Genomic DNA, 25,083 nt, shown 5'->3' on the forward strand with positions numbered 1-25,083 from the left:
TACCCACAGGATGCTCATCATACTACTACAAGGACATTTGTTCAATTATGTTCATAGCAGCATTATTTGTAATAGCCAGAAACTGGATAGAACCTAGATGTCCCTCAACCAAAGAATAGATTTTTTTTTTAAAAAAGTGATACATTAATACAAATGGAGTAGTACTCAGTGGTAAAAGACAATGACCTCTTGAAATTTGATTACGAATGGATGGAACTGGAAAAAAAAAACCTTAGTGGGTCCATGTTAATTCATCATTTATTCTTTTCTGGATCGTATTCTGCGACCAGAGAATCTGATAGTTAGCAGTCTAGACTTAATCATATTTTTTCTTGTGGCTAGGATAAACAGATTCTTGGCGTTTCCATTTAAGCATCAATGTTTTAAGGGGAGAAGATGATTAATTAAAAATAAAGAGTATTTTTGTTTTAGAGATGCCTAGTGATAAAAAATGACACTTGATTAAATTTACTTAAATTTTCAAAACAGTATTTCACTTGACTGTCCATTCTCTGGGCTTCAGCTGATCGGATATGGTAAGAGGACTGTGGACAGAAACAGCAAATAAAGCTGAGGGAGATTAGGACTGACTCTATGAGGACACAGGATATTCCATTAGGTTAATGAAGTTGGGAAGAAACTAGTAAAGGTATTAATGTGACTAAAATATTTGGTTTGTGTTTCTTTAGTGATTCTATTTTTTGTTTTATTCTAAGTAGCACAAGAAAGGAAATCTTGCTACTCTAATCAAAACAGTATTATTGGGAAGCATAAAGCATACTAGTAGCTTTACTTTTAGGAATAGTATGGCAAGAATGTTTTGTGTGTGATTCCTGGGTTCCAAGTTTTCCTTCAATACTGAAGTCAGGTACTCAATTGCAAATACACAAGAGATAATTATGTGATTTTGGGTCATAAACTTACAGGTCCTTTTATGGGTATGGAGAAAGTGTACCTGCCCTGTTTTGTTCACGTGAAGATGACAGTCATCCTGGAATACCATCTGAAGTTTTTTTTTTCTGTTGGTGTATAACAATTACTAATTATTTCAGGATCAACAATGAGAACATATTTTTATTAAGTGTTATGGCTATGACCCATAGGTCACTATATGCTCCTGGAGAATCTGAGCTGCTTACATATTAGCTTTATAATTTGTAGGCAAAATCTTTCAATCCCACATTCAGGTTGAGTTGATGTGACTTTGTTTTCCACTAGCAGTTAACAGAAGAGCTTTAAAAACTAGCATGCATTCAAGGTGCATGATGTGGGCTTCATAGGGACATTTATGTTCAAATATATTCTGTGCTTTAATCAAATTTGCTCCATATCTTGCTGTTTTATACATCCTCAACTCTCATTGCTTCAGTTCTCTCCCCAAACAATTATTTTACATCAAATGTATGTGTATATAAAACTATCTCCAACACAAGAGAAATCACGTGGCTTAATATGGTGATATCCAATTATATCCATTTTCTTACAAATCATCTACCTCTGCTTTGTGGTTGAATACAGTTCCATTGTTTCTATACATAACATTTTTTTCAAACATTTAATGCTGATGAACCTACAGGTTTTAACTTTATTGTGGTGAGTAGTACCATAATAAATATGGTTGAGTACCTGTCCTTGTAGTATAATGGCATATATTCCTTTGGATGTGTTTCCAGAAATCAAACAGCATGCTGTTTCTATTTTCAGATTTTTGAGGAAATCTCCTAATGCTTTGTGGAATTAACACACTTGCTTAAATTCCAACTATCTAAATAAACATGGTCTTTTCCTCTATATCCTTAGAAGCATCTCTCAGTGTGTATGTGTGTTGAACCATAAATATTGTTAGTGATGGGAGTGAAATTTAATCTCAGTGTACTCTCAACTTGCATTTTCCTGATGGTTGATGTTGCTAAGCATGTTCTCAGGTCTCTGTTGTCCATCTGTATATCATGTTCTCAGAAATTTCTTGACATTCCACTTGCTTTTTATATGTGAATTTTTTGGCTTTAATGTTTGGTTCATTTTAAATTCTAAATATAAACCTTTGTTCTGTCTATATCTGATAAAGATTTTCTATTCTGTGTGTTCTCTCTTTAGTGTTCATTCTTTCCTTTATACTACAGAAACTGCCTGATTTCATGTAGTCCAATTTGTCAAATATCAAAATTATTTGCTTAGATAATGGAGTCCTTCACAAATTCTGTACCCATGTGAAATATTTTAGTTTCCTTTCTCTTAAAGTGATAAACCACTTTGTCCAAATGAACTTGTGGCAAAAAAGGGTTAATTTGGCTTGTAGTGTCCATCACTGAAGGAGGTCAGAGCTGAAGCAGAAACAGGAATCTGAAGTAGAAGAATCATGAAGAAATGCTTTCTGCTATCTCCCTACAGACCCATTCTTAGCTAGCTTTCTTATACTCCTCAAAACCATTAACCCAATGGGCTATATCATCTTACAGTAGTTAAATATCAAGACAAGACCAAGGATAAGCACGATCTGGGCAATCCTCAACTGAGATTCCATTTTCAAATAATGAGGTTGTGTCAAATTGACAATGCCAATTACATCATCTGTATTTTGAAATATTGTAAAAATTTTGCTTTTCAAGAGCTGATATGGTTCAAATAACTCCAAGTATGCCATCTACCAGACTCAAATCAATGTATTTATTTCTTAATCATATCTACAAAATTTACCAGTTGTAAGTTCTGTATATATTCAGAAAGCAATTTAGAATTCTGACTAAAATATTCTCCACCACAAAGAAATATGGTGATGAAGAAATAATGATACCAAAGCATACTGAGGTATTAGATGTAGACTTCCTTAACATCACAAACAAACCATTGAAATTATTCACAACAACTGTAGTGTATAGACCTTATTTTTTTTAAAAAAAGTACAATGCATGTTTGATTTAAATGTATATGCAGATGTGCATGTTATAATACTACCAACAAAACATTTACCACTAATAATTTTAGTTAGACAGATGTCTACGCTAATGAAGCTCAGGGGACTCAAGGTGATGTAACGAAGCACTGAACATCGTGGGAGGTCAAGACTCAATTAACTTACTTTATCTTGAATAAATCCCTAACTTTCTCTATGTCTCAATTTCTTGTATTCTATAATGAGTGAATTGAGCCTGAATGTGAGATGTTTTATAGTGAATCCTAAACTATAAATTTATTGTAGTAAAATACTAGAAATTCCTTTCTGATATACACAAATAAAAGCATTAAGCATTGATACTCTGCATTTTCAAAACCGTGTGTATAGTATAGATTTTTTAATGTGACAGAGCTATAGAAAAATGAATGATGGTAATTAATAGACTGTTTAACTTATAAATTATTTAAAGGTCAATATAAATTCTGCTGTTGAGTTTTGTTCATAAGTTTTCACAAAGTTTCTGATCTACATGGATAGGAAGTTGTTACTGGCCCTCAGAAATGGTATATATTCTACCAGAAATTTTCTGCCTTCCTCTCACCCTTATCACCCTTACTGGAACAATCTGTTAAAAAAAAAAGCTATCATTCCAATTTAAACATTATAGGATAATATCTATTTCTTATGGACGAAAGCTTTCCTAATGTGGTCTTCAAACTAAGTTTTACTAGTAACAATTTGGTATTCTATCTTTATTAATGTTCACAGTTTTCACTTAGTTTCTGTCATGGATAATTTGGCCCCATAAGTAAACATACCATGGTAAATAGTTCAACTCACCTACTTCCAATTGTAGTTTTTAAGCACTGAAGGTTTCCCTCTAACAAACTTCTTTCAGTATACAGCTGTATTCTGACTACATAATTCAGACTGCTTTATTTGTTTGTTTGTATTCCATATTATAGACTGTTACTAGAATGAGAGTACCATATCATCAGATCCAGGGTCTAGGCTTCAGATCTAATGCCAAGTAGAATAAATGAACAACTGCCAGGACTACAATGCTATTAGGAGTGTGGGGAAGTTTGTTTGAGAAATGCCCATAAGTTGCTTTTGGTTAATGTATTTTATGACAGCAACAAAAAGCAATTAATACAGAGCAAGGTAGAAAATAGCCAAGAATCCAGGGTTAAACATGAAACCAGGGAAAGAAAGGGATAGAGAGTTCAGGTCAACACCTCGCTTTTTTGGAGTCTTCTTAATAATGAAAAGTTCTGATGAGCGATATAGAAAGTATTTATGGGAGAAAGAGTGTGTTAAGCAAGCTTAAAAAGGTAAATGAGCCTATTGATGTAAAAGCACACGGCCCTAGGAAGTGAATTCTCTTCAACGCCCCCAAAACAAACACCTCAAATGTGAATACATCAAACTTCCAGTAATTTTGATCACTAAACACAATAACACGCTACACACTTGTATCCCAAATTCATTCTCCAGAAAACAAAGCCAAGCAGATTGAAACTTTATTGGCACCTGTAGTGTTGTGATTATGGCTTTTAAAGTAATTCACATATCACATGTAAAATCCACAAATATCTTTCACCATTGGAGAATGCATGACATTTTAGTTGTATATAATGACAGATTTTTATCTTGCATGGGATGTTGCTTTTTATTGCTCCCTACAGAGAAAATGCTTGGAATGTTATTATTTTTTAATATAATAATAAAATGAAATTGCATCCAACACGAAAGCCAGAAGGACATCCATATTGAAGAAAACAGATTAATTGCTTTCTCAGAGGACATAATCTATTCTTGTGAAGTTAAGAATAAGAGTTGTTTGAATAATTGTGGTTTTGGTGTCCATTCTCCAAACACAGTTTCTGATAAAAATGATAAATATTTCACTCAACACATGGAAATGTTTTATGTGTTTATATAAACGCTTGTTCTTTCCAAGGTGATCCATACTTAGTACATTAGACGGCAAATCAACAAATTGAAAATTCTCAGAGAATACTCTTAGAATACAGTAATATTTGAGTTTCATAAAGGCTGATTTCCATTTGTTTATCAGCACATAAATCAATAAAAGTTATGAATCTGTAATGATTTAGACTTTTTAATGCTTTGTATCTCTTTGAGGGATTTATAAGTGAGTTTCACTAAAATGAAATAATAATAATGTGCTATAAAATTAAAAAAATAAGAAATAAAGAAAGAGATCCACATGGCATTAGAACACATCTTAGCTTTCAGTAAGTGATTGATGCATGAATGAGTGAATATGAATGTGTGATTACCACATGGTGAGTACACAGTGAGGATTGATATAGGTGTGTCCACAACAGATATGCTAATCCTGAAATAATGTAGGAAAAGAGCACAGTGGTATTAGGTATAGCTTGTGCAGGAGCCTGCAAGATTAGAAATCACCAGCTCTTTAGCACATTAACTCTATACCTATAGATAAGGTGTTTAACCTTACTATGTTTCTGTTCTCTTACTAGTAAACTGGTAAAGATTAATAATAGTTGCTCTCTATACTGAAGTGGTGATTAAGTCACCAGTCTCCACATTAAAGCCAATAGAGAAGGTACAGGTTTCATCAGAGGAAGATAGAAGAGGACTCTCAGCATTTGTAGACTGAACAAAATGACTTCATTGCACCTCACTGCAGCTCAATTAACACTACAGTAAGTGTTATTTGCTTTCTGTTTGTGATGTCTTCATGTGCCAAGAAGGTGTGATGTCCCTAGAGACAGCGATGGTTTCTGTCAACACTGTCCATGTAAAGCATGATATAAAAGTCAAACACACAAGCCCTAACACTCATACTCTTTGTGCAGTTCAGTTAAAGTGTTCAGAGGGAAGACTTATAAATTATCAATTATAAACTGTTACATCTGTGCTTTCTACCCATTATTATTACTTATGGAGACCTAAAGGATACCAAAGAGCAGAATGTTTCAGGCTAGGACACTGAAGCTGACATCTAATCATTCTTCGTTCATACTTAACTTTGTCTTTTCAAACTCAATATGTGAACATTTACATGCTTCCAGGGTCTTGAAACATATGGCTGGATGTACTTGTATTGGGACACACAGTGAAGAATAGAGGGTACCTTATTTCTTCATGAGGTTTATAATGTATGAACTCCATAAGTGATTACTCTATGTCTGGTATCTATGCGCCTTTCAAACATGGAAGTAGACATCACCATTAGAAGTTTTGTAAGGCCATAAATAAGAGAAAGCATCTACTCTATTATAGTTCATTTTGATTTAACAATTACTGTAGGCTAAAATATGGGTCTTTCTTAAAGACATTCTTGATTTTTTATATTAGCCCAATATAAATGATTTATTGCATTGCCTGGTTATGCTCTACTTTGCAAGTTCCATGCTTATATAAGAGATTGGGTTTATCTCATTCATAACATATATACCACGTCTATCTTTCAGAGTTTACAACATAAATTAGAATATTATGAATTTCACTTGTTGTAGTAAATTACTGAATGCATAATGAAGACATTTTCTTGGGAAGCATGACATAACAATCAGGACTTTGAAAACGTGAAGAGAAAAAGCAAATAATAATCTCTGCTTTACAAGTTTTAACATTTTTCATAATGCCTACTAAGAATTTGTGAACACAGAGCTGCCAGAATCCATTTCTAGTGAATTGGAGTTGCCATGAGCTGTGACAGCATTATCCTTCAGCCCACTGTAAGTTTGGATCATATAAAATAGGGATTCCAGAGCTACATTTCACAACAGGATCAGCTGTTGAATTTCAGATCTTATCACACTGCAGATTCCCTCACATTGACCAAGGTCCATTGAAAAAATAAAATGTTAGTCCAGGAATCTCTGTATAAAAACTTAGCTCAAATGAGTCAACATCACCAAGTTAGGACATATTTGAAACTAATATTTATCAACAAATTACCCACCATAAACATTTTCATCTGTTATTTTATAAAGTTAAATGATTAAGAATAAACATGTACATATGTCCTCATATACATGGGCATATTTTACCTTTATGTTTATCCATGCATCTAAGAATCATGCGTGCCATGTAACATGAGTGAAAGGCTCTGTGCATCTCACACCACTGAGCACATTTATGTGTGTACCAGACTCATGACTTGTATAGACTGGATGAATCATGCTACCTGTTAGAGTATAAAAGAGCAAACATTAGTGAAACTGATAATACGACTTGTGGGGGTAACTCAACCAAAGCAAGCACATCTGTCACAGAGGAGCAGTCTGCCAGCTTTGCACCAGGGGAAAAGCAATTAAATGATAATATATCCCACATAAAGCCACTTCAATAATGTTCTCCACTCATTTAAATTCTCCTAGTTGAAAACATGTGCATAGATGGGGCAAATGCAAAGTCACATAATATAACCAGGTTGAAAACAAATATCAGGTATGAAATTCAAAACTAAGCAGACAAAGGTGAAAACAATATAGTTCCTACATACTTGGTCTTCCCAGTACAGTAGGGACCATATCATGTATTATATTTGGAAGAATGTTGTTGATTTGAATTAAATTGTTCCCCAAATGCCCATAGAGAAAGACACTATTAGGAGGTGTGGTTTTGCTGGAGTGTGTGTGGCCTTGTAAGTGGAAGTATATGACAAGGGTGGGTTTTGAAGTTTCAGAACCTCCAGTAAGATCCAGTTGCTCCCTGTCACTTCCTACTGCCTGTGGATCAAAAGGCAGAACTCCAAGCTACCTCTCCAGACCCATGTCTGCTTGCAAGACACCATACTTCCTGCCATGCTTATAACGGATGAAATCTCTGAACCATAAGCCTGCTCCAACTGAATGTTTTTCTTTATAAAAGTTTCCATGGCCGTGGTGTCTCTTCACAACAATAGAGAAAGAAGACAGAAAGTAACTGATGAAGCTGAAGCAGAGACAGAGAAAAATGCATAGAGCCTTGTCAGACGAGATACATTAAGAATTTTAACCTCTACCTGGCAATTGGGAGGAGTGGAAAAAGTTTTCAAAGACAATAGTGTAGTTCCCATCTTACACAGAATACTTGAAGAGCTGAGGATTTAGCTTAGTGGGGAGAGCACCTGTATCACATGGACCAAGTCCTGGGTTTAATCCTTTGCACTGCACAAGCTGGATGTTCAGGATCACACTTTAAATTCAACTTAGAAATTCAACATCATTTTGGACTAAGCTATATTATGAGAAACACCTAATTAAAACAGGCAGATAAACAAAATAAAATACAAAAGAGAAAATGCACTAAAATTTGATTTAGGAAAAGAAGACTAGCTATGAGTAAGAAATAAAATTATTAAGAAATAGATGTCTTTGTTCCCTTGACTACATGGGCTATGTTAATATATCATCCACGGATGCTATCGACATGCTCCCACGAAATGATGGTGCATGAGGATCGTTCTTCTGGCTTAACATATTTTATCTCACCATTTCCTTCCAATCTGAATTCAGTGACTTCACCTTGATGATTCAAATTTGATGTATATAGAGTATTTACATAAGACATTTGCCACCACTATAGAAATACTTCAAAAAAGATAACCTCTTACCTACATACTCATTGATGTCAAGCTGCATTTTTGTGCTTCTCATAGTATAAAATAAAGCACTGCTAAAAGCTTAACTTCAAGGACTAATTCATTGGGAAAGTCTATTTCATGAGGAAAGAGCTTTACTGATCAAAAACATTATTGTTTATATAAATATTTGTTTTCAAAATATTTTATGTTGATCTTTTATTAACATTTTTTGTAAAAAGATATAATTATATTTTGAAGAATAAAAAGGAAAATATTGCAGAGCAATTGAAATCTTAAAAGAAGTGAATGAAGGGTCTATGCAAGACATTGCATACACAGTCAGGTACGTAATAAGCACCAATATAATTTAGTTATTATTATAATAATTTTTAAAAATATTTTATTGCCTTAAGTGTCTTTTGGCCATTCGAAGTTCTTCTGTTGAGAATTCTCTGTTCAGATCAGCACCCCATTTTTTAATTGGGTTAATTAGAGTTTTAGTGTCTAGTTTCTTGAGTTCTTTGTATATTTTGGAGATCGGGCCTTTATCTGATGAGGGGTTGGTGAAGATCTTCTCCCAGTCTGAAGGTAGCCTTTTTGTCTTACTGATGGTGTCCTTTTCTTTACAAAACCTTCTCAGTTTCAGGAGGTCCCATGTATTCATTGATTCTCTTATTGTCTGTACTACTGGGGTTCTACCTAGGAAGTGGTCTCCTGTGCCTATGTCTTGTAGACAACTTCCCACTTTCTCTTCTATCAGGTTCAAAGAGGACAGATTAATGTTGAGGTCTTTAATCCATTTGGACTTGATTTTTGTGCATGGTGACAGATATGGATCTACTTTCATTCTTCTACAGGTTGACATCCAGTTATGCCAGCACCATTTGTTAAAGATGCTTTCCTTCTTCCATTGCATACCTTTAGCCCCCTTGTTGAAAATCAAGTTTTCATAGGTTTGTGGGTTAAAATCTGGGTCTTTTTTCGATTTCATAGGTCGACTTCTCTGTTCTTATGCCAATACCAAGCTGTTTTCAATACTGTAGCTGTGTAATAGAGTTTGAAGTCAGGGATGGTTATACCTCCAGAAGTTCCTTTATTATATAAGATTGTTTTGGCTATCCTTGGCTTTTTGTTTTTCCATATAAAATTAATTATTATTCTCTCAAGGTCTGTGAAGAAGTTTGATGAGATTTTGATGGGGATTGCATTGAATCTAAAGATTGCTCTTGGTAGAATTGCCATTTTTACTATGTTGATCCTCCCAATCCAAGAGCAAGGGAGATCTTTCCATTTTCTGGTAACCTCCTCAATTTCTTTCTTCAAAGACTTAAAGTTCTTGTCAAATAGGTCTTTCACTTTTTTGGTCAGAGTTATCCCAAGATACTTTATGCTATTTGTGGCTATCGTGAAAGATGAAGTTTCTCTGATTTCCCTCCCTGCTTCTTTATCTTTGTGTATAGGAGGGCAACTGATTTTTTGGAGTTGATTTTGTATCCTGCCACATTAGTAAGGTGTTTATCAGCTGTAGGAGTTCTTCGGTAGAGTTTTTGGGGTCGCTCATGTATACTATCATATCGTCTGCAAATAACAAGAGTTTAACTTCTTCCATTCCAATTCGAATCCCCTTGATGCCCTTATGTTGTCGTATTGCTATTGCTAGAACTTCTAGCACTATATTGAAGAGGTATGGGGAGAGTGGACAGCCTTGTCTTGTTCCTGATTTCAATGAAATGGCTTTGAGTTTCTCTCCAAATGCAAATCAAAACAGCAATGAGATACCATTGTACACCGGTCAGATTAGCTAAAGTCAAAAACACCAATGATAGCCTATGCTGGAGAGGATATGGAAAGAGGGGAACTCTCATCCATTGTTGGTGGGAATGCAAACTTGTGCAGCCACTGTGGAAATCAGAGTGGCAATTTCTCAGGAAACTGGGAGTCAACCTCCCTCAGGATCCAGCAATTCCACTCTTGGGAATATATCCAAGAGATGCCCTATCATACCACAAAAGCATTTGTTCAACTATGTTCATAGTAGCACTATTTGTAATTGCCAGAACCTGGAAACAACCTAGGTGCCCCTCAATAGAAGAATGGTTAAAGAAGGTGTGGAACATATATACATTAGAGTTTTACTCAGTGTTAAAAAACAATGACATCTTGAATTTTGCATGCAAATGGATGGACATAGAAAACGCTTTACTGAGTGAGGTAAGCCAGACCCAAAAAGAGCAGTATGGTATGTATTCACTCATAAGTGAATTCTAGCCATAATTAAAGGTCTTTGAGCCTATTATTCGTGATCCTAGAGAAGCTAAATAAGAAGGTGAACCTGAAGAAAATCATGTAGTTATCCTCCTGGAGATTGGAAATAGACAAGAGCCCCAGGAAACCTCGGATGCATGGGGGGGGTGGGAGAGTTGTTGGAAGGGGTGAGGGTTAGAGAGAAGGGAATAGGGGAGGAATAGGGAAAGCTCGGGGGACTGAAATGGGGGGAGGGAGGAAGGATGGATATGGGATCAGGGAAGAATATATCTCAACTAAGGGAGTCATTTTAGAGTTTGCAGGAGACTTGATTATAAATGGGATCCCAGGTCCATGGAGAGATCCCCAGATTGTTCTCTGGACAGAGGAGAGGGTGCCTGACCCGGCCTTGGCCCATAACCATACTGATGAATATTTTGCTTATCACCATAGAACCTTCATCTGGCGATGGATGGAGATAGAGACAGAGACCCACACTGGAACACTGGACTTAACTCCCTAGGTCCAAATGAGAAGCTGAAGGAAAGAGAACGTGAGCAAAGAAGGCAAGACCAGAGGGAACCTTCATCCGACGATGGATGGCAATACAGACGGAGACCCATATTGGAGCACTGGACTGAGCCCCCCATGGTCCAAATGAGGAGCAGAAGGAGGAAGAACATGAAAAAGGAAATCAGGACCTCGAGGGGTGCGATCACCCACTGATACAAGGGGACGGATCTAATGAGAGTTCACCAAGGCCAGTTGGACTGGGACTAAACGAGCACGTGATCCAACCAGATTCTCTGAATGTGGCCGGATTCTTTGAATGTGGCTGGCCCGGAGTCTTTCTGAAAAGCCATTGACAATGACACTGGGACTTTTTTCCTCTGCATATACTGGATTTTTGGAATCCAGTCTGTCTGGATAATCACCTTCCTGGACCTGGAGGGAGGGGGGAGGAATTTGAACTTCCCACAGGGCAGGAAACCCTGAGTGCTCTTAGTGATGGAGAGGGAGGAGGAGAGGGAGTGGGGGGAGGGGGGAGGAACTTGAACTTCCCACAGGCAGGAAACCCTGAGTGTTCTTAGGGATAGAGAGGGAGGAGGAGAGGGAGTGGGGGGAGTGGGGAGGAACTTGAACTTCCCACAGGGCAGGAAACCCTGAGTGCTCTTAGGGATGGAGAGGGAGGAGGAAAGGGAGTGGGGGAAGTAGGAGGGTGTTGGGAGGTGGGGGGGATGGAAACTTTTATAATTTAATAAACTTTGGAAAAAAATATTTTATTACAAAAATCCTTCTATACCCAGGCCTGCATATCTTAGCCATTTTTTACTGGGTTATGGACATTTAGCTCAAGATATTGAAATGCAGTGATTGAGTCCTGAAACAGAAATGACAGAACACTGACTTTCAGATGGAAGTGATTTTTATTCCTGTCCTAAGGCATGTCCACATTACATGCTAAAGCTCATTATTTATTAATACATCTAAAAGTACATACAGTACACCCAATAATGGTTCTGAGAGAGAGAAGCAATAGCAAAACAATTACCTTTGATTTTGTGAGACAATATCAAAATTAATCATTAAATACAAAATAAGATTAGGTGGCTAATCTAAGAATTATCAAGTAGAAAATATGTGTCTAAAATAAGGACTGACAAAGGTGTTGTTGATTTAGGTAATATTCTTTTTTAAAATTTTTATTATTATTTATTTATTCATTTATTAATAAAAAATTCCACTGCCTCCCCTCCTCCCAATACCCTACCACTACCCCCACTCCTTCCCCTCCTCCCTTTCTAGTCCCAAGAGCAGTCAGGGCCTCTTGCCCTTCTGGAAGTCCAAGTTCCTCCCCCCTCCCTCCAGGTCCAGGAAGGTGAGTATCCAAACAGACCAGGATCCCAGAAAGCCAGCACATGCAGACAAAACAAGACCCAGCGCCATTGTCAATGGCCTCCCAGTCAGTCCCCATGTCAGCCTCATTCAGAGAATCCGGCCCAATCACATGCTCCTTCAGTCCCAGTCCAGCTGGCCCTGGTGAGCTCCCACCAGATCAGTCTCCTTGTATCAGTGGGAGAACTCACCCCTCGCGTTCCTGACTTCCTTTTTTATGTTCTCCCTCCTTCTGCTCCTCATTTGGACCTTGGGGGCTCAGTCCAGTGCTCCAATGTGGGTCTCCGTCTGTATCGCCATCCATCGTAGGATGAAGGTTCCCTCCGATCCTGCCTTCCTTGCTCACATTCTCCCTCCATCTTCTTCTCATTTGGACCTAGGAAGTTAAGTCCAGTGTTCCAATGTGGGTCTCTGTCTCTATCTCCATCCATCGCCAGATGAAGGTTTTATGGTGATAAGCAAAATATTCATCAGTATGGTTATGGGCTAAGGCCAGTTCAGGCACCCTCTCCTCTGCTGCCCAGGGAACAATCTGGGGACCTCTCCTTGGGCCTGGGAACCCCTCCACAATTAAGTCTCTTACAAACCCCAAAATAGCTCCCTTAGTTGAGATACACACCTCCCCGCTCCCAAATCCATCCTTCCTCCCTCCCCCAATCCCATTCCCCCAAGCCATCCCCAATCCTCCCCCTCTCCCTTCTCTCCAATCATCTCCCCTTACTTCCACGCCCCAGACCCCATGCACCCAAGTTTGCCTGGCAATCTTGTCTAATTCCAATATCCAGGAGGATAGCTATATGATTTTCTTCAGGTTCACCTTCTTATTTAGCTTCTCTAGGATCACGAATAAGAGGCTCAAAGACCTTTAATTAGGGCTAGAATCCACGTATGAGTGAGTACATATCATATTCCTCTTTTTGGGTCTGGGTTACCTCACTCAATAAAGAGTTTTCTATGTCCATCCATTTGCATGCAAAATTCAAGATGTCATTGTTTTTTACCGCTGAGTAAAACTCTAGTGTATGTAATGTTCCACACCTTCTTTAACCATTCTTCTATTGAGGGGCACCTAGGTTGTTTCCAGGTTCTGGCTATTACAAATAGTGCTGCTATGAACATAGTTGAAAAATGCTTTTGTAGTATGAAAGGGAATCTCTTAGGTATATTCCCAAAAGTGGAATTGCTGGGTCCTGAGGGAGGTTGACTCCCAGTTTCCTGAGGAACCGCCACACTGATTTCCACAGTGGCTGCACAAGTTTGCATTCCCACCAACAATGGATGAGTGTTCCCCTCACTCCACATCCTCTCCAGCATAGGCTATCATTGGTGTTTTTGAGTTTGGCTATTCTGACAGGTGTAAGATGATATCTCCAAGTTGTTTTGATTTGCATTTCCCTGATCGCTAAGGAGGTTGAGCATGACCTTAAGTGTCTTTTGGCCATTCGAAGTTCATCTGTTGTGAATTCTCTGTTCAGTTCAGTACCTCATTTTTTAATTGCGTTAATTAGAGTTTTAGGGTCTAGTTTCTTGAGTTCTTTGTATATTTTGGAGATCAGACCTTTGTCTGATGAGGGGTTGGTGAAGATCTTCTCCCAGTCTGAAGGTAGCTCTTTTGTCTTACTGATGGTGTCCTTTGCTTTACAGAAGCTTCTCAGTTTCAGGAGGTCCCATTTATTCATTGATTCTTTTATTGTCTGTGCTACTGGGGTTCTACTTAGGAAGTGGTCTCCTGTGCCTATGTCTTGTAGACAACTTCCCACTTGCTCTTCTATCAGGTTCAAAGAGGACAGATTAATGTTGAGGTCTTTAATCCATTTGGACTTGATTTTTGTGCATGGTGACAGATATGGATCTACTTTCATTCTTCTACAGGTTGACATCCAGTTATGCCAGCACCATTTGTTAAAGATGCTTTCCTTCTTCCATTGCATACCTTTAGCCCCCTTGTTGAAAATCAGGTGTTCATAAGTTTGTGGGTTAGTATCCGGATCTTCTATTCGATTCCATAGGTCAACTTGTCTGTTCTTATGTCAATTCATGTCAGAGGATTTTCAGAGTTCTTTTCATCTGAACTAAGCAATTGTTTCAACAAAGAGAGAGTGTATTGCAAAGAACACTCTGAATAGAAGAGAGAGTTAATGCCAATGTCTTAGCTACCAGATGACATGGTATCTGAAAATATTCATGGAGATCACAGTATATGAAGTAGACTGAGCATGGGAGAATAATTGGTTGAAATGAAGAAGAAAAATATAGAAAGAGCATGTCATAAACTAGATTATAGAAACATGACCAGGTCAAACAGTAGTCAACATGAACTGAGTAGAGAGGTGCTGACTGGATGTCTCATCTAGCATTGTAAAAGTTCTCCTGATAAACTAGTAAAATCTTTCTAGCACATTTCAGAGGTTAATTAGTTTATATGGATTAGTCATTTTCTCATTTTAAATGAGGGTTTGTGTGTGTCTCTGTGTATGTGTGTGTGCACTCCCATGTATATATACTATCATGTCTTTGTGGAGACCAGAGTACAACTTTTAAAAGTTTGTTGTCTCCTACCATATGGATTCTGCAGTTTGAATTTGGTTCATCAGGGTTGTTATATCGCCTTTACATCTCTCTTGGTGGGATAAATAGCTTCAGCTAATGAATTAACTATTGCTTGGAATGCTACTATATTCCTGTCACTGATTAGATTCTAGAAGAATCCAGTGATCTAGACAAGAAATACTGATGTTTTCAGGCATTGGCATTTAAGTAGAAAATGAAAACATTATCATAAAAATACAGTCCAGAGTGAAAAAGTGCTATATGTGCAAAAATATTCAGAAATCACTGCATGATTCTGTTACCATTAATTCTCATAGCTAGACTTGTGGTGGCCATTTTAAAATGCAGTTCTGTGGTGCACATGGTGACAGAGTCTGTGAAGGAATATAGAATGCAGCTTTCTATTTTGCCAAGTCTGGGGAAAATAGCAATAAAGACAGGAAAACATTATTTTGTTGTTGTTTTAAACTAAACTCAGTAATTTGAATAATATCCCCCTAAATGAGGCTGGGGAACTTCCGCAGAGAAGTCTAAAGTCCTTTGCTGATGCTTTTCCATTAATTCTCCCTGTTTCTGGAACTTGGCACCTGAAGCACAATGCATTATGCATAACCAAAGCACACTTTGCACAGAGAAAGGATTGCTTTTCAATGTTTCCCTAGTGCTTAACTTCAAAATACCAGCGGGTATGACATCAGGACTGTGCCTTATTCATGCTCTTGATATTGAAACCATCCTAAGTGGCACATATAATCAAGGTATTTTATATTCAATGTAAATATAAATATTTGCATACATACAACAGAGAGAAAAAGAAAGAAATAGACAGATGGAAACAAGAATATACTTGGCAGCCATGGACAAAAGTTTGTATCTACAATCCTATACCAGATTAAAGTATAGAACTGTGGGCAGTATCTAACCTAGTAACACTGTTTGCAAAATCCTATAAAAACTCTGAGAGTTTAAAAACTAAGTTTACCTCTGCAGAGATGACTCTGTTGAAAAATTGTTTGCAAAGCAAGCATGAGGATCTGAGCTGAGATTCCATCCGCACAGAAACATAGTAGCAAGCCTATAATCCCATTGCTGAGGAAGTTGGAGTCAGCAAGATTCACTGAGAGTAAACACCAGACTCTCTGAATTAGGTGTTGAGCGCTACATTCAATGAGATCTTCTTTCAAAAGGTAAGACTTAGAATGATTGAGAAAGACACCCATATCAACATCCTGCCTAAATATTGTACATGCTTGTCAATGTATGCATGTCAACTATGTACACAGACATGTGTACAAGTACATGAGCATATACAAATAAATATACCACACATATACACAAAATCCAGGGGGAAGAACATTTAAAAATATCAATCCAAGTTCCTCCTCCCATCCCCTCCACACACTCTACTACCACACCCCCATTCAATCCTTTGAGAGGTTAAGGAACATTGCTTTGTAGAAGAACTCCAAGGCACTCCCTACTATATCTAGGCTTAGCAAGATATATATTCAAAGAGAATAGGATCCCAAAAAGTCATTATGGATAAATCCTGGTGCCACTGCCAGTGGCTCCTTGGTCTGACCCAGCTATATAACTGTCAACCACATTCAGAAAGACTAGTTTGATGCTATGCTTGTTTCTTTCTGGTCTGGCTGGGGGTGATGAACTCCCATTAACTGAGGTATACTGTTTCAGCGGATGAACCCATTATGGTTTTGACATCTTTGCTCATATTCTCATTCCTCCCACTCTTCATCTGGACTTTGGGAAGTCAGCCCGGTGCTCCGATGTGGGTTTCTGCCTCTGCCTTCATCAGTTGCTGGATGAAGGTTCTATGATGACATTTAAGATTTTCATCAGTCTAGCTACAGGAAAAGTCAAGATCAAGTCCCCTCTCTTCTATTGCATAGGGTCTTATCTGGGGTCACCCTTGTGAATTCCTGAGAATTTCTGTAGAGCTAGGTTTCTGTTAACACTTTAATGGCTCCTTCATTCAGGATATCTCCTTTCTTGTTTTTATCTCTGTCCTTCCTCCATTTCGACTATCCCATTTCCTCAAGTTTTCTTCAACCCTTCCTTTTCTCCCCTCCTATTTTTCTTCCACCCTCCCTTCTCTCCCAAACCCTATGCTTCCGATTTTGTCAGGTGATTCAATTTCATTGGTTAACCTCTCTGTTTTTATGCCAGTACCAATCTGTTTTCATTAACAAACTCTGTAATAGAGCTTGATGTCAGGGATGTGATGTCATCTCCTTAAATGTTGAAAATGGCTTTGAAAAAAATCTACCATTCCTTCAATATTAAAGTTTTAGAGAGATCAGAGAAACAAGGTACTACCTATGTACAATAAAAACAACATATAACAAGCAAATAGCCAACATCATGTTAAATGAGAGAATCTCAAAGCAGTTCCACTAAAATAAGGGCCAAGACAAGGCTGTTCACTTTCTCCATATCTATTAAATATAGAACTCAAATTTCTAGATAGAGCAGTAGATAACTAAAAGAGATATAGGTGACAGAAATCAGGAAAGAAGTCAAAGCATCATAATTTGCAGATGCCATGATATAATACTTAAGTGACCCCCCAAAAAACCTACTCAGAAACTGTTACAGTTGATAAACACCTTTAGTTTGGGTACAAGATTTAACTCAAATAATTCAACAACCCTCCTATATACAAAATAAAAACAGGCAGAGAAAAAATATCAGGGAAGCATTCCCGTTCACAACAGTCTCAAGTAATATAAAATATCTTAGTGCAACTCTAGCCAAGCAAGTAAAACCTGTATGATGAGAACTTCTAGTCTTTGAAGAAAGAAAGATGGAAAGAGCTCCCATGCTATGGATTGGTAGGATTAACAAAGTAATAGATTGCCTTCTTACCAAAAGCAGTCTACAGATTCAAGGAAATTCTTATTAAATTTCAAGACTTTGTAAGACCTTATAAGAAAAAGACTCACTTCATATAAACAAAACAAAACAAAATGTAATAGATCAAACAATCCTGTACAAAAGAAAAAAAAAGAATTCCATTTTAAACTCTAATGTAGGGCTATAGTAATAAAATTTCTTAGTATTGGAATAAAAACAGACAGATGAATAAAAAAAGACTCAGCAATAAATCCATATACATGTAGAAACCTGATTTTTAACAAAGAATCCAAGATTACATAATAAAAAAATGAAGAATGAAAAGAAAGAAGGGAGAAAGGAAGGAAGCAAGGAAGGAAGGAAGCAGGAAAGAAGAAAACACATGGTGCTTTAAAAACAAGTCAATGGTCTAACTGGATGTATGTATGATGAAGAATGCAAAAAGATCCATATTTATCACCATCTACAAAACTCAAGCCCAAGTGGGTCAAATACTTTAACATAAATCCATACACTCTGAACTTGACTGAAGAGAAAGATGGGAATAACCTTAAACATTTTAGCAGAGGAGACAACTTCCTGATTAGAAGACCATAACAAGACACTAAGATCAACAATTAATAAATGAGACCTCATAAACTGACAACCTTTTGTAAGGCACATGGAAAAAATGATAGCCTTCAGAACAGGAAAAGTTACTGACCATCCAATGTTTGACAGAGGGCTAATTTCCAATATATATATAGAATTCATAAAACTATACATTAAAAAATAAAATAATCCAGTTAAAATGGAGTACATATATAAACAGAGAATTCTCAACCGAACAATCTCAAATGTCTGAGAAACATTTAAAAGTGTTGAATATCCTTAGCCATTAAAATAAAGCAAATCAAAATTACTCTGGGATTCTACCTTTACCTGTCCAAATGACTAAAATGAAAAACACAAGTGACAGCTCATGTTGAAGAGAATGTGGAGCAAAATGAACAGTCCTCAAATGTTGGTGGGAGGACAGACTTGTACAGCCATTGTGGAAATCAATATAGTAGTTTCTTAGTAAATTGGAAATTGATCTACCTCAAGACCCATCTATACCACTCTTGGGCATATATCCAAAAGATGATCCATCATACCACAAGGACACTTGGTCAACTACATTCATAGCAGCTTTATTTGTAACATCCAGGACCTGGAAACAACCTAGATGTCCATTAACTGATAAAGAAAATATGACACATTTACATAATGGAGTACTACTCCATTGTTAAAAAAAGAAAAGCAAAATCATGACATTTGCACGTAAATGGAAGGAACTAAAAGAAATCATCCTGCGTGAGGTAATCCAGACTCAGAAAGAAAAACATGGTATGTACTCACTTTACTTTACAGCCAATATCCACTTATAAGTGAGGATATACTGTGCTTTTCTGTCTAAGTCTTGGTTAGCTTACTCAGGATGGCTAGGTCCACAAACCCAGAGTGGCTAAGTGTCAAGGTCAGTTCATGAGGAATGCTTGACTCTCACTGGGAAGGGGAAATAGAGGGAATTTCATGGGAGGAGCTGGGCAGGTTGGAATGGATCTGGTGAAGCTAGAGAGGGGAAAGAAAGTACTGAATAAGTCTTCAGGAAAAGGGCTCATTTCAGGGTTGGGTAGAAACCTGGTGCAAAGGTCACTCCCAGGAATCTACAAAGATGGCCTCAGCTAAGACTCCTAGCTATAGAGGAAATGTAGCCTTCCCTGTCCACCTCCTGTGATGAGCAAAAAGTGGAAATGGGAGGATTGGGTCGCTACCTCAGCTTCATGACCTCAACTTATAGCCTGTCTGACATATGGGATAAACAGGTGTAATGGCCTTGACTGGTGCAGCCTGAGACTCATTTCAGGAGTGTGAGCCTCCTCCTGTTACTGCCTAGAGCTCCAGGAGCTAGAGGCTGAATGACCCAGAGGTCTACCAAACACAACTAGGGGGAAAAAAGCCAATGTAATGATGAGTAATGATATTCTGCAATACTCATAGATTGGTGCCAAACCAATAGTCATCAAAGAGGCTTCATCCAGCAACTGGTAGAAATATATGAAGACCTCCCCCTCAGTAAAATATTAGGCTGATAGGAAAATCCTTCTAAAGAGAGGGAGGACTGATTTTACAAACCAGAGGGGCCAAGGATACGACAAGAAAATGCACAGAATAAAATAACTTGGGCTTATAAGAGCCCACAGAGACTGATTGACAACCAGGGAGCCTGCATGGGACTGACTTAGGTCCTTTGCATATATGTGACAGTATTGTAGCTTGGTCTGTTTGTGGAACTTTGAACAGCGGAAGCAGGGACTGTCTCTGACTTTAGTGCTGGCTTTTGGTTTCCTAGTCCTCATACTGGTTTGCCATGACCAGCCTTGATACAAGGCAAGCTGTGTAGCCTTACTACAACTCAATATGCAATATCCTATAGGTATATGTAGGAGGCCTGACATATTCTAAATAGAAATGCAGGAGGATGAATGGGGGGCAGTGCAGGGAGGGACTAGGATGAGAGAAAGTTCAGGAAACTGGGACTGGGATGTAAAACAAATACAATTTTTAAAAATACCCAATAAAAAGAAATTTCTTGCAATCTCAAACAAGTATTTTGTTAATCTAAATATATATATATAAATGAGCAAATAAAAATAGTTTAAGAAAGATCATAATTTAATACAATGAACAGCTCATTCCCTGTCTCCTCCAAAGGAGTGTCTTACTTCTTGCTCTCAGTTTACTGTAAGACAAAATACCCAGGGTTGCATCTCAGTACCTTCCCATTAGAGTTGCAAGATGTGAACAGTTTCATCTCACATAAGATAGAAAATACAACACTTATCATATGGAACTATCCTAGGAACTGAACAATTTCCTGTAAAGCACCCAATGCCTAGGTAGTTTCAAAAGTATCAGGTGACTATTAGTTGTGATAACATTATAATGGTTCTCTGAAAATGACTATGTATATGTATATATGTTTGTTTCTCAAGGGACCAAAGAGGAACAAATAATCTGTTATTTGAAGACTCACAGGAATTTGGCTCCCTAAATGATACCTCCTCCTGTTATGTGATGTTCTTCCCTTTCTCTGACAGTTTTTCCTGAAGTCCATTTAAGAATCTTCCAAAGAAAAAGATTTTATTCCTAAAATCAATCATTTTCTTTAAGTGTATTTTTTTTCCTTACTAGAGTTATGAATAATCATACTCATAGAAAAAAAGCATAGATCTGGAATCATCCTTAGGGATCTATAGAGACCAATTGCCTCATTTTTCATATGAAACTGATTCTTGAATAATAAATGCAAGTGTTTAAGATTACTTTCCACAAGAAATATGAGACAAAATTGAAGCTATGATGTCTTTCATATATATACACACATATATGCACACATATACACACACATATATATGTATAAATATATGAATGTGTGTGTGTGTGTGTGTGTGTGTGTTCGGGGTATGTATCCCTGTCAAGTGTTTTTCCTGAATGAAAACACATTTGCTCAATTTGAAACCAGAGCATGCTATATTCAAACTATGAGCCACTAAAACACTTTTTCTATAAAAATTTAAATACTATCAACTAAATTTACTTTAATCTTTTCCTTATCTTCGTTAAATTTAGAAAATTTTCCCCTGAATATAAGGTCTGAATTGACCTTCCTTAGAACATTTAATTTGGAAGAGCCATAAGTTTAAATTATTTTCCTGACCCTTTGAAATAAGAACAGATTCTAGCCTGTTACCATTTTACAAGTTTAAAAAAATGCTTTTCTAGAGGACCAGGGAGCTCGTGATCTTGAAAGTATGTCACATTCCCATCTCTCATTCTTCAAGGGAGTATAAGAGTCAAGGTTCGTTAAAGAAACATTAGCAAATGCAATGAAGATGGCCACACTTTGATATACCTCCTCACCAATTTTTTATAGCAATTTTCCATTCTCTTTTTACAATGTTAAAGACCCAGATTTCATTTTTTTTCTTCATTAGAGTTTAATTGAATTTCCTTAAGATCTCTTTCTTCTGCCACAGTAGCCTGAGCAAAAACAACAAAAACATGCATTGCCATTTTTAAGAAGTGTCCTTGCAATTTTATTTTGATACCACACAGTTCAGGAGAAAAGGTTGCTCTGGTATAGTTTCCCCTGTCTTTTGGGAAAGTGCATGCAAGTTAACTGGAAGCAGACCAAATATTGCCAATTCATTTGCATTTAAATTGTCCAAATGGCATTTGGTAGGAGCTATTTGATGTCCAAAGAGGCTTTGGAGGCTTTTAAACTTCAAAACAGAAGGTCAGAATTGATTAGCAGGAAAAGAGCCTCTGTACTAAGTGGCATAGTTGGTTCCAAGCTTCTGAGCTAGGGGCTAGGATCACACTAAAGCCCTAGAGAGAGGTGAATCACATCGGCTCACTCCAAGAAGCAAAGCGATACAGGCTAGGCAAGAGGCTGGACACTGTCCTGAACTATTACTTTTTCAGATGCATTGGTACACCACCCCTCCTCTTCCATGATTTCCTGAGGAAACAGCAGCAAAAATTAGCACACCAATAATCCTCCACTCTCTTCCTACACAATATTTACATGCAGCAGGATTCTCCCAACCCCATCCACAACCCCACCTTATTTGGATAGTGTTTATAGACTCCGATATCTGACCTAATTTGGAAGCTGTCCCTGAGTTTGGATGCCTAACATATCTGGTGTGACCTCTGACACAGTTTTGTGCAAATGCTTCCTTCTGTTCCCCATATGAAAGCTAGGTGTTGAGCTTCAGCTGTAATTTGCCAAATGAAAATTAGGCCAGTTGCTTTCCCCATCCTATATATATTTCCCTCACCCTAAAATTAAGTTGAGCTCTCTCACTGAAGCTGACTCCTGGAACACTGTTTCTGTCATTCTCTTAGGCTGCAGAAACCCCTGCATGCTGCCTTTGTTCGCTGTGTCTTCTTGGACTGGTAGCCAATGGACCGCAAGCGAAAGGGAGACTCCACACCTTCTCACAATTCCATTACTTCTGAGGCTAAAGGAAGGAGGACTGGAAGTGAAATGTCAGTCTAGGTTATGTAACAAGACAAGACAAGCCTGTGCTTTGAACAAGAATAGAGAAAAGCATGCCTGGTGCAATGTAAGTTGAAGTATACAATTAGAAAATGCTATATTAAGAAGAGTGAGAGGAATTCCTCTGAAAAAGTCAAAGGAATTAGAGAATGGATAAAATGTTTATGTTTCATGCTTTGTATGTGATATGTTACTGGAAAATACTGTGAAAATGCTTCAGGATAGGAGAGTAACAAACATAACTAAGATGTTGTGGGGCATCAACAATAGCAACCATGGCAGTAGATATAAAAGAATGCATAAAGTAGAATTTGTGAGAGACAAGCGTTATGGGATGCTATTTCTACCAGATTCAAAATGGGACAGACTCCTTCCCACCTTGCTTTCTCAAATACATTATCCAAAAGACCACAACAGACAGAAGAGGAGAGTCTAAACACACAGGCTAAACACCAAACTTAACCTTCACATCATCAAAGTCCTCTACATTTTTGCAAAACAGTGTGCATTTGCCTGCTTTATACCCAAGTCTGTGTGTTTCTACAATCTTGCTTTATAGATCAACAGTGATAAAAATGGGTTTTTGGAATAATCTTGTTCATTTTCTTTGTTTTACTACTAAACACAGTTTGGTGAAAAGATGGAAAGTGAAGAAATTTAACAATGTCACATAGCTATCTTTGGCAGATATGGAGTAGAATTAGAGTTATGACCTTTTACAAAACAGAATTAAGAAACATACTGAAATTGAGTACACTGTATTTTAGAAAAAGAGCTTTAACTTTCTTAATGAAATCATGAGACCAAATAGTAAATGCACATTATTAAAGGATTTTTTTTTACTAAGATGCATTCATGAGGTGCAAATAAATTGAATTTAGACATCATTATTTACATTAACTCATTTAAAAGTCATAATGGGAGAAGTCTAAGAAGCAAATACACTAAAATATAAAATAAATGATATTTCCTGAGTTTCTGCACTCTATTGACCAGGAGGAGCATCAGTATCTTAGAAATAACTACTACAGTGATAGTAGAAATGACATGAACAAAACAGAAAGAGAATCAGCAAAAGCTGGGGAAGAGGGAAGAACAGGAAAAGTAGAAACAAAGAGGACAAGGACTCTTGCAGATGTTGCAGCTCATTTCAAATGGTTCTCTTGTTCCATGCCCTTGTTAAACCACCTCAACTATCTGATATCAGACCCAACACAAACTCAACATTATGTGACACTAGCCCTGACTGGATGATGTCACAGGAAATGAATGAATTTCCTGAACTATCTCATGTTTACAAATAATTTAATAGTACCACAAAACACACAAAAAATAATTAAGCCAGAAAAATGAATATAACTCTTCATATGATGACACAAGTTCAGTCTTCTTCCTACTCCTATGTCTCTCTTTCTCTGTCATACACACACACACACACACACACACACACATGGGGGGACTCACATACACACACACACATTCATACACACATCACATCTTTTGCACTTAGAAATATCATTTAGAACATGTGGGAGAGAAAGCATTTTCTTGGGATTAGTAAGAGTACAGATATGATAATCAAGTTATATAAATACATGCAAACAAAGATGATGAAAGATGCTAAAAATTAACATTAAATTTCTTGAATTATCATTGAAAAATGAAAATGGTGATAGAGGAACACAAGCTTGAGCCTCTAATCAATCCATGTTTTTATTTGTTTTATATTCATTTATTCACTCAGGAAATGGAATTCTAGAATATTCACTTCATATCAAATGAATTCTGTTTATTTCATGTTTGAACAATTGTAAATCAGCAATGGGGAGGCATTATTTTTTTCCAGAATTTAGACAAAGGAGAAACTTAAGACAAACTTATAACTGGGCTAAAGAATTTTTCTTTGATTGAGGGCACCTGCTGCTCTTCCAGAAGAAGACTCAAATTTTAGCCCCACGCAGAGAT

This window comes from Myodes glareolus, chromosome 3, assembly GCF_982192425.1.
Source record: "Myodes glareolus chromosome 3, mMyoGla1.1, whole genome shotgun sequence".
NCBI lineage: Eukaryota > Metazoa > Chordata > Mammalia > Rodentia > Cricetidae > Myodes > Myodes glareolus.